The 11,664-nt window shown below is 34.6% G+C and overlaps 1 pseudogene; it reads left to right on the top strand.

The window, feature by feature from the left end:
- The first annotated feature begins 548 nt into the window (after positions 1 to 548).
- LOC139498981 (uncharacterized) lies at positions 549 to 11,664 on the top strand (annotated as a pseudogene).

Consider the following 11,664-nt stretch of genomic DNA (forward strand, 5'->3'; position numbering starts at 1 on the left):
TTATAAATCACAAGTCTACTACCAATAATTATGCACACTTTTTAGAATTTCGTAAATTTTTCGTTTTTGTACCTTTTCGCATGGACTGGCTCATATACTAGTAACAATAGCCATTTTCCTGACTTGGTACAGGGCATTTTAAGGAAAATATGATGGATTGAACCTAATTTTGTGGCATGCCAAACCTCCCGCTTTAACGGCAATGTTTATTATAACATTCAAATGACAACATTACATGACAGGACTACAATACAAATAGATGGGAGAAAATATACGACAGAGAAACAAACGAATAGTAAACCATTAAAACACTTTCACCATACCCAAATAAACTTTAAAATAAGACACTCAAGACAAGAGGGTGATGTTCTTAAAGTCAGTGTCCAGAAATGCGCTTTAAAAATATTCTATAAACTAAATCGTGCTAGAAATTTACCTATGTCCAAAAACAAAGATAAAAATCCTTGGTAGTTATTTGTGATAGTATATATTTCGAAAGAATAGTAACGTCACATTTTGTGATCAGGTATAAATATATCTGTTGTTATGCAAGATTGATTAAAGATTACTTACCTTCATATAATTCAACAGTGAAGTACTTGGTACAGTGTACTCTATCAAGATGTGTTTCATGTAAGTAAAAATAAGATCGATGCTTTAAAAAAAATATTGCAACAGTTTAAACCTTGAAATTCAAAAAGGCAAAAACAATTATAAAATAATGAACATAATATGGGCGTTATTCTTGATGGAAAGTATTAGTATATACGTTGTGGTTTTCTCAAATCAAATTTTAAAATAATTTTTTGTTTTGTTTTTCGATCTCTTTATATCCGTGGGGAAGGTGAACTGATTGATAATATGCAACCAATCTATATAAGGTAATTATTATAACCAGCCTTACTTTCTCATTGTCATGTCATGTAAAGGAAGTTCGCTTCTCAGTTTCAAAATAAGTAATTAACTTTTCAAAACACTAGTATATATTGATAGGGGATTAATAATGGAATCAAAAGAGCAAAAAAAAATATATAGGTCCGTGTGCTTGTTTTCGAAATACTAGTCTTTTAAATTTTGGAGGGAAATGTTCCCTCTTGATTTTTCATAGCTTTATCAAATTCTCAAAAACTATTAAAAAATAACACAGATTTTATAAGACTTTTACAGATGGCTTAAAATTAAATATGAAAAAGATATATAAAAAGAAAAATTGGGGTTAATGAGTAAATTTTTTAAGCATTCAAATAGTTAAAACCAGAGGATTCCGAAAATCAGACAGAAACTTGAAAACAAGACAAGCGAACATTCTTAAGGGCCATAACTGTTTTCTTCATCATCTACCAATTTGATTATTGTTGAAATATATATAAAGTCGAATCGGATAAATGGATACCATTTTCAAGGTTTAATCTTATATTTGGAAATCAATCAAACTCGGATTTTAACAATTATATAAAATACAATAATAGCATATTTTTTTTTATAAATTTTAGATTTCACTTCAATATATATACATGATATAACATGCCATTAAATGATTAGTTAAGATTTAAAAAAAAAAAAAAATACTATTATCAACCATCATTGATTTAAACATATTTATTGATAGTTATTGCAACTTATTATTAAATCCTTTCAACTTTGCAACTGTGATTGCTGCCTTGTAGCGCCATTAATTGGCCTGCTCTTTTTCGAAATCTACATTTTTGTACAATGGTGTTTTTTCACGATCCATCATTAAAGGGGCACTAGCTCTCAAATTCATGTTCACCGATTTCAATCAAATTATCATATTTGATTTGTAACAATATAAAAAGTAAAATCACAAAAATACTGAACTCAGAGGAAAATCAATTCGGAAAGTCCATAATCGCATGGAAAAATCAAATAACAAAACTTATCAAAAACGATTGGGCAAGAACTGTCATATTCCTGACTTGGTATATGCATTTTCAAATGTAGAAAATGGTGGATTAAACCTGGTTCTATAGTGCTAACCTTCTCACTTTAATGACAGTCTAATCAAATTCCGTTATATTTACATTGATGCGTTAAGTAAACAATAAAATAGTCAAACTATGGGTACATCAGTCATCATCGTATACATTTATCCAAACTATTAAAAGTCTAGAATAAACCATAAGCAGGACACAGACATGAAAATTCGTAGCTTCGTTTTGTGTGTATTTTAGTCTAGACGCGGTTAGATTTTTCTAGGTCTATTTAATTTTATATCATAGATAGAAAATTAATGTTTATCAATGTTTTTACCTGATAAAAAATATTTTCTGTGGATCGAATCAGTCAATCAAATGATTAACCTTTCTTTCACTTTCAATGTTGACATTCTTTTCCTTTAAATAACTTTACACATACAATTCACGTGTTATCCTTCTTAAGCTAAGGGGTTAAATTGAAGTTCACATGAAAACGGATTCAATGAGGTCGACTTGTTCACTTGCAAGTGATTAATTCATAATCAATGCGTTTTAATTTATTTCGACAAAATTGAACAATACTGGTTGCTAAAAGCGAACTATTATTTCACTATTTGTATTTCATTGATGACTGAGTAAAAGTATCTGGTGCCCCTTTAAAGAACATAAATATTTTTTTCATATTCGTCAGCCTCCATGTCGTCTGTACATACATGTATTGTGTACAGGTGAATATATCTAACTCATTCATACTTTTCAAATTACATAACAATTACATAATCAGCTTTTAGTGCCTCATTTATGAGCACTATGTTTTCTCGTCCGTCTGTCTGTCCCGCTTCAGGTTAAAGGTTTTGGTCGAGGTAGTTATTGATAAAGTTGAAGCCCAATCAACTTGAGAGTTAGTAAACCTATGATCTTTCTAATTTTAATGCCAAATTAGAGATTTTACCCCATTTTCACGGTCCATTAAACACAGAAAACGATAGTGCGGATGGGGCATCCGTGTACTATGGACACATTCTTAGTAAACATTGTTTTGATTTCGATAATACATGTAATCATGGAAGTAATATTTATATTACTTCCATGATGTAATCAATCAGGTGTAAACAAATCATCATTTTAATAGGGATATTTGTTATACTAATCAACATGTTAAATAAGTTCCTAATATCAGTGAAACAAATATAATACAGATGGAACAAGAATGTGTCCCTAGTTCACGTATGCCCCATCTGCACTATCATTTTTATGTTCAGTTGCATTACAAGTAGAAGGATAAATGCTACATGATGAAGTTGAAGTCCAATCAACTTGAGACTTAGTAAACATGTTCCCTATGATATAATCTTTCTAATTTAAAGCCAAATTAAAGTTTTGACCCCAATGTCATGGTCCACTGAACATATAAAATGATAGTGCAAAGTTCAGGTTAAAGTTTTGGATAAAGATTTTGGTCAAGATAGTTTTTGATGAAGTTGAAGTCCAATCAACTTGATGCTTAGTAAACATGTTCCCTATATGACCTTTCTAATACCAAATTAGACATTTTGTGCCATTTTCACGGTCCACTGAACATAGAAAATGAAAGTGTGGACGGCGCATCCGTGTACTTGGGACACATTGTTGTTTTATTCTATTTCAAGATTTGAGCGTTCTATTTGTATCTGTGTCAGGATTTGAGCGTCAAATTTGTATCTATTTCAGGATTTTGAGTGTTCTTGTGGTGGTATTTGGATGCGGAAATGGATTTTTACTGGTACCAGATGGATTCCAAAAACAACCAATCAAAACAAGCCAAGCATGAAGAACGGGTAACAGTTCATTTTGCTACCCCGGAATGAACTGCTGGCCAAGCCAGTCAGAAATTGCCAAATTCAGTGACACTTTTAAAAAAGGGGATCTGCTCCTACCTTCTCATAGTTTGTACAGGAATCTAACGGTGATGAAAAACTTGAGAGTAACAAAATATCCTGCTATGATTGCCGTTGTCAAAGATGCCGCCGAGATTCAAGAATGTTTGTATTGGGCACGTTCTAAATCAATGCATATTGTCGTCCAGTCTTCGGGTCACGATTTCCAAGGAAGGTCAACTGCAGATGGCGCTTTTATGATATACCTTGGAAATATGACAGAAATCAGTATCAAACTTAATTCTACAAGGAAAGATTGTCCCTACGGAGAGATTGTTTTAGGATCCGGAAACCAGTGGCAAACTGTTTACAAGGAGGTATACAATTTTTTATTAATCCTTTATTTTTCTTTAAAAAGTTTAAATCAAATAGAAAATACGCTAAAGCTAACGATAACATTTTCCACTGTTTTTCTTGGTTAATTTGGTTTTAAAAAAATTGGCAAAACCTGACACATATCAACATGTATCTACCTATTCCATATCGGGAACACGACCAGTGAGTGTTTTGCCTATTTTTTTGCAATGTTTTCATATTCTTTTATGAATTTTGTGTTATCGCAAGTCTCTTATAGTTCTCATAACTTTATCTAATACAAAACATTTTAATTATGGATCAGCTGTTTACAAAACTTTGAAATTCTCGAAAAACTAGAATCTTATACCAAAGAAAAAGAATATCTTAGCTGTTTTTGGCAAAACCTTTCGTATTTTTGGTCCTCAATGTTCTTCAACCTTTATTGTTTATTCGAGCGTTACTGAAGAGACTAGTGTAGACGAAACAGTGTCTAGCGTAAAAAATGTTAACCCTGGAATTCCTGTTGACATTTTTTAAACCCTTTGGTCGATGTCTTGATATCCCCCTTAGGTCAATGCCAATGATAGTGAAGTTTTCCTTCCCGAGGATTTCGCCAGCCTAGAGTAGTCAGCCCATCTGTCTTGATATCCCCCTTAGGTCGATGCCAATGATAGTGAAGTTTTCCTTCCCGAGGATTTCGCCAGCCTATAGTAGTCAGCCCATCTGTCTTGATATCCCCCTTAGGTCGATGCCAATGATAGTGAAGTTTTCCTTCCCGAGGATTTCGCCAGCCTATAGTAGTCAGCCCATCTGTCTTGATATCCCCCTTAGGTCGATGACAATGATAGTGAAGTTTTCCTTCCCGAGGATTTCGCCAGCCATGATAGTGAAGTTTTCCTTCCCGAGGATTTCGCCAGCCTATAGTAGTCAGCCCATCTGTCTTGATATCCCCCTTAGGTCGATGCCAATGATAGTGAAGTTTTCCTTCCCGAGGATTTCGCCAGCCTATAGTAGTCAGCCCATCTGTCTTGATATCCCCCTTAGGTCGATGACAATGATAGTGAAGTTTTCCTTCCCGAGGATTTCGCCAGCCATGATAGTGAAGTTTTCCTTCCCGAGGATTTCGCCAGCCTATAGTAGTCAGCCCATCTGTCTTGATATCCCCCTTAGGTCGATGACAATGATAGTGAAGTTTTCCTTCCCGAGGATTTCGCCAGCCTAGAGTAGTCAGCCCATCTGTCTTGATATCCCCCTTAGGTCGATGCCAATGATAGTGAAGTTTTCCTTCCCGAGGATTTCGCCAGCCTAGAGTAGTCAGCCCATCTGTCTTGATATCCCCCTTAGGTCGATGCCAATGATAGTGAAGTTTTCCTTCCCGAGGATTTCGCCAGCCTAGAGTAGTCAGCCCATCTGTCTTGATATCCCCCTTAGGTCGATGCCAATGATAGTGAAGTTTTCCTTCCCGAGGATTTCGCCAGCCTATAGTAGTCAGCCCATCTGTCTTGATATCCCCCTTAGGTCGATGCCAATGATAGTGAAGTTTTCCTTCCCGAGGATTTCGTCAGCCTATAGTAGTCAGCCCATCTGTCTTGATATCCCCCTTAGGTCGATGCGAATGATAGTGAAGTTTACCTTCCCGAGGATTTCGCCAGCCTATAGTAGTCAGCCCATCTGTCTTGATATCCCCCTTAGGTCGATGCCAATGATAGTGAAGTTTTCCTTCCCGAGGATTTCGCCAGCCTATAGTAGTCAGCCCATCTGTCTTGACATCGATTATCATTGATAAGATCATACTTAAAAATTAACTGTTTGCAAAACTGATTTTTTTTTCAAATACAAAAAAGAAAACATTGAGAAAACTGAATGTCTAATTTATGAATTAAAGACAATTTACAAAAATAAACCCCTAAAACATGATATACTTGAACCCATGACAACCATTGAACTTCATGCTGGCACATAAATATGTAGCGAGGATACACATGTTTGAAGGTAGGGGCCCTCCTCTAACCTGTGTCAGTCGAATTACAGTACAATACGAGAACAAACTATACAAATTAAGTTTATCGTAACATTTATTGAAATTTTCCAGCTTGACAAAGTTGATCGTGTAATGATAGGAGGTAGTGCTCACACAGTGGCAATTGGTGGCTACACACTCGGTGGTGGACACAGTCCAATATCCCGGATGTATGGTTTGGCTGTTGACAATCTCCTGGAAGTTGAAATGATTACAGCAGATAGTAGACTCGTTGTTGCCAATGACAACGGGACTACTTCGACGGATATAAATGGCCGACACAACACATTCGTCAAACACTGACCTTATATGGGCATCACGTGGTGGCGGCGGAGGGACATTTGGTGTTGCTACTAAATTTACTTTTCGTCTTCATGAAGCACCTAAAAAGATGGTCCGATTTTCTTGCAATTTCCCTATGTATCTAGCTGCCCAGAAGATGAACATATACGATCTTGTTGTTGAGAAATTCTTTTCAATTTTACCAGATATGCCAAAACAATGGGGCGGGTAAGATAAGTTGATGATGTTATTTAGTACTAGTATTTTGGTCAAACTTAATAAACTTGAATATATCTAGATTTTACCACGGGTTGTCCCTTTATGTCGATATTTTACCCCTCGCTATCGCTCAGGGTAAAATATTTGTCATAAAGGGTCAACCCGTGGTAAAATTACGATATATATTCAAACTCCATGAATTATTTCTTAAATCTATGACTGCTAATTAAAGTCTTCTATGTTATAGAAGTCAAAGAATTCATAAACTCCTTCTGATTAGTCAACATATTATTCAAGTAAACTAAAACCACAACTAAATAAAAACTTTATACATATGTAGGCAATGTACCAATTTAAAAAAAAAAAAAACAGACAGAAGATACGCAGATCACATTAATACTCACGATTCAAACAAAAACTGACGACGCACATGCATTACACGACCATGATTTTGAACCGAAACAGTTCTATACTTTTATAAACGGGTCGTCATCTTTGGCATACATCTGAGGTAACCAGATTAATGATTTTTTAATCAGATTATATGTGTCCCTTATATCTTAAGTGTCCTTATTTGACATATAGTATATGATGTTGTATTCAGAGTACCTTATGTCGGCCATCTTTGATTTGGCTGCCATAATGATTTTTTTTCGTGGCTGCATTTTTAATCTCAAAAATATATCTATATACCCCTTAATCTTTTTAAAAATTCATACTTTTACCATAAAATTATTTTTATATCCGATGGACTATTATATTGACAGTCACATATCAGAGTTATGTATTATACTATGGTAATTATCATAAAACTAACACATACTCTAGTCCATGAAAGTCAAAGGCATGCTGACATAACAGTTGTACAAAATATTTGGCCAAAGGCTGTATGCTGAATACAACGATTTATAGACTCAATTTTAAAATGATACCGGTGTTAGACAGTAGCTTTATCAACAGTATTTTCAGATATATAACAGAAAAGCTTTGTATTTCAGTTTAAGATGAAAATGTCTTCAAAATTTTATTTCAGATGGTAGAAAACAAGTATAATTGCTTAGAACGGATCTTGATCTACTATTACTAATACTAATACTAATTTTATATATTTTCAGATATTTCTTCTTGAGCATTTACCCATTCCAATCCGTGAACCAGATAGGGAGTGTATCGTTTTATTTTAATCATTTTGGAGACTGGGATAGTCCATCCCGTGCATATATGGACCATTTATTGAACTTTAGACCGGATTTACAACGAAGCTGTAGCTATGAAAATCTGACCTCGTTTTGGGACTACGAAAAAGATGCAAATGATGCCTTGTACACCAGGTAAATTCAACAATGTTTCGGAAAATAGAATAAATAATGGGTGTAGTCAATATCTCACAAAAGCTCGTCCGTGTGAGTTAGACGGGACTAGAATATCTTCGTCTATGGCAAACTTATATATATATATATATATATATATATATAGCTAAATTAATCTCCTATTTAGAATAATTAAAACTTTTGAATTGTAATGAGATGAGATGAACGCAAAAGAGGTAGCTTATGAACAATTAAAAGTCTTCAAACGAAAAATAAGAAAGTAAAACGTTAGACAAACAAACAATTGTTTTACACTGTCTTTTTGGGGCCTATTATAGCTGACTATGCGGTAACGGCTTTGCCTATGTTGAAGGCCGTACGGTGACCAATAGTTAATGATGTCTGTGTCATGTTGGTCTTTGTGGACAGTTGTCTCATTGGCAAGCATACCACATCTTCTTTTTATATAATGGCTTACAACACTAGATACAATTAAGGAAAACTCGACTATGAAACACGTAATCTGCTAAATATTGGAAATGGAGTAAAAAATGGTCTAAGAAGTTTCGACAGGAAAGACAGATCCTATCCTACTAATTATCCGGAAAGCCGTCTGTTGTTTCGTGAAAATTGCGAAATCGTTAATAATTCGCATTTAATCAAAGGATTGTAATAATGACAATAAGAAAAAAAAATATGCACGTTATAAGATACTAATGTATATGCGTCCAGAAAGGCTTTTTTGAACTTTCCTTCATCAGGATCAAAGTATTAATAAGCCGAGGATGGATAAAAAACCGAAACAGTTGAAAAGCTAAATGCAAAAAAAATAATTGAATAAAACAAATTCTTGTTAGGTTAACTCAAGGGATTTGAAACCTTAAAACACATCCACAAATATCTGAGAAACAGATATTCCATAACATTAACCAAAGCAAGATGGCGTCAATATTATCTGTGAACCAGAACATGATGGCGTCCGTCATCATTTATGATCAACGATTAACCAAAGCAAGAGGGTGTCCGTATCATCTTTGCAATATAAACGGATAACCAAATTATGAAGGTCATTGTATTGTTATGTAAAGCAAAGCAATCAGTGTCAATACTTATCAATGGCACTATGATTATAATGTAATATGCCAGACGCGCTTTTCGTCTACATAACACTCATCAGTAACGCTCAGGTCAAAACAGTTATAAACCAAGTACAAAGTTGAAGAGCATTGTGGAACAAAAATTCCTAAAAGTTCTGCCAAACACGGTTAAGGTAATCTATTCCTTTGAAGAAAATCCTATTTTTTTTCGAAAAAATAAAGTTTTGTCAACGGGAAATTTTTTCAAATGACCATATAATTGATATTCATGTCAACACCGAAGTGTTGACCACTGGACTGGTGATACCCTTGGGGGAGGAACGTCCACCAGCAGTGGATAAAATTGTAATTTTACAATATATCATTTGATCCTATGATTTAGTTGAGAGTAATTCAAATTATGAAAACGAAATTCATTATTAAAACGTAAAGTGTAACTAAAGTCGTTTTTCTATTTTACAGGAACGATGTTATTGGAACTCTTGTGCAAAAAGAAAGTCTTAATTCATCTGACTTGATTGAGTTTTTGAGAAAACACATAACTTCTCCAAAAACTGGTTCATTGACTGGAATGACAGCGATTTTACTTGGAGGTATTTTTTAGTGATATATAGTTTTACACTTTAATAGGCACACAAAGGGTACACACCACCGTTAGTCTCGTAGGAGTGGGTGCGTGCAACAATTTCAGAAAGTCTTTCGTCGATCTCTGCTAACTTAAAACGTGGTTCATTGTTGTCTCCTCTTAGCTTAATTACTTACATCTTTATTTGATTTAACGCCATTTTGTCCCAGTTTTATATATATATTTTTTTACATTGTTTTACATATTATATTTATCTTGTTTCATAATTCAAATCTTTTCGTTCAGTGTATGTTTACTTGTTTTGTTAATATTTCTTTAAGATCGAGATGAACCATTTCAATTGATATTTTAGAGTGCGTCTTTCTATGTTGTAATCTTAGACTACTGTTTCAGGTTAGGACGAAGGGTTGGCACCTGTTGAATTATTTAAACCAGCTGCATTTGTTTGCATCTGTTCTATGGCAGAAACATATTGTTTAGAAGTTGTCATTTGTTGATGTAGTTCATAAAAGTTAATCGTTTTCTATAAAGATAAGACAGTTCTGACTTGAATGAAGAGTTGTTTCATTGGCAGTCTAAACACATCTTCTTATTTCTAATCAATGGCTTTCATGGTTTACTTGCAGTTTCATTGACTTCTCCTTTTCGTTGCAGTTTCAATGTCTTACATTAATCACTTGACCACCATGTTTTCCCTAGAAGAAAAGAGACGAAGGACACAACAGGGACAGTCAAACTCATAGATTGAAAACAAACTAACAACGTCATGGCCAAAAATAACAAGTCAAACAGACAAACAATAGTACAGACGAAACACATAGAAAACTTAAGAATAAGCAACACGAACCCAACCAAAAACTGAGGATGATATCAGGTGCTTCGGAAGGGTAAGCAGGTCCTGCTCCACATGCAGCACTCGTCGTGATGCCCATGTAAAGGGCATTGTAGTTACGACGTAAGGAAAATATCCGATATCATCGATCTGTGCAACAGTTATTCTATAACCTTCAACTAACTCGTGATGGCGTCCGTAAAATTTACGAAGGGATTAATTAAAATTCACTATTTCTATTTTTCATTGCAGTTCCAATGTCTTCCATTAATCTCTTGGCCGCCATGTTTACCTTAATTTTCACTGTCTTCTATTGTTGCTCGCTGTTTCATGTGCATCGTTTGTAACTAACAGTTTTGTTTGCCCCATTGGTTTACTTGTTATTTCAATATCTTCCATTGTTACTAGCAGTTTCATTGGCTCCCATAGTTTACTTGTAATTTTATTGGCATCCATTTTTTGCTTACAGTTGCATTGGCTTCCATTGTTACTCTTTATTTGGTTTCCATTGTATTCTTTCAATTCGCTGTTTTTTGTTGTTTTTTCAACTTTTGTTCAATAATTACATCCGTTGAATATCAGTTTCCTTCGCTGTTTGTCAGTTTGTCTTCTTTTAATTAATTTGATATTCAAAAAGTGTTGCACAGACTTAAGCAATGCCACAGGAAACAAGAAAAGTTAGTACGGAACTAAACCCTTTCTCTGCAATATCACAAGTGTAGATATTTATATTGGTTGGTTTTGAATTTATAGCTATCAATTTTTTTCAGGTAAAATGATGGAAGTTGGACCACAGGACACATCCGTCCATCCTGGTTTCCGAAAGGCTTTGATGACACTCGGAATTGGTGCTTCATGGGGCGGAAATGGAGATCGTGATGAAGAGTTTTCACAATATATGCAAGGTCTTAACACAGAGTTTGAGAAGTTTGGGAACGGAAGTTATCCCAATGAGTCTACTGGAAAAAGTCCTACATGGAAACAGGATTTTTGGGGTAGTAACTACGCTCGGTTGGAACAAATTAAAAAGACATGGGATCCAGAAAACGTATTTATGTGTCAGCAATGTGTAGGATGGGACCGGTGGTAAAACATATCTGCCACTTAGAAATTAACCATTCGATAAAGACAAATTTCTTCGAATAAAGAAAAACAGTTTACACATAAA

This window comes from Mytilus edulis, chromosome 12, assembly GCF_963676685.1.
Source record: "Mytilus edulis chromosome 12, xbMytEdul2.2, whole genome shotgun sequence".
NCBI lineage: Eukaryota > Metazoa > Mollusca > Bivalvia > Mytilida > Mytilidae > Mytilus > Mytilus edulis.